Here is a 522-nt window from a genome sequence, read left to right on the forward strand (position 1 = left end):
AAAAGCCCGCGACTTCTGTTCTGGCAGAAAGGTAATCGAAGACACCAAAAGCCCGCGACTTCCGTTCCGGCAGAAAGGTCAGAGGAGAGGTTCGGCATCTGACTAACTGAAGTTGGGCACCTCACAGGACTGCCATCAGACCCCGCAGATCCACCCCATTTTCTCAGGTTACCGAAGACGCCAAAAGCCCGCGATTTCTGTTCTAGCAGAAAGGTAATCGAAAATGCCCAAAGCCCTCGGCTTCCGTTCCGGCAGAAAGGTAATCGAAGATGCCAAAAGCCCGCGATTTCCGTTCCGGCAGAAAGGTAATCGAAGACGCCAAAAGCCCACAACTTCCGTTCGGCCAGAAAGGTAATCGAAGACGCCAAAAGCCTGGGACTTCTGCTCCGGCAGAAAGGTCAGAGAAGAGGCTCGGCATCTGACTAGCTGAAGTTGGGCACCTCACAGGACAGCCATCTGACCCCACAGATCCACCCAATTTTCTCAGGTTATCGAAGACGCCAAAAGCCCGCGACTTCCATC

At 53.6% G+C, this 522-nt stretch overlaps 1 pseudogene; it reads left to right on the plus strand.

The window, feature by feature from the left end:
• Nucleotides 1-223: 223 nt before the first annotated feature.
• The window catches only part of LOC102862899, a 66,477-nt pseudogene continuing 66,178 nt past the window's right edge, over nt 224-522 (plus strand).

The sequence above is a fragment of the Elephantulus edwardii genome, unplaced genomic scaffold, assembly GCF_000299155.1.
Source record: "Elephantulus edwardii isolate Elephantulus edwardi_28Jun2011 unplaced genomic scaffold, EleEdw1.0 scaffold00025, whole genome shotgun sequence".
Lineage (NCBI taxonomy): Eukaryota > Metazoa > Chordata > Mammalia > Macroscelidea > Macroscelididae > Elephantulus > Elephantulus edwardii.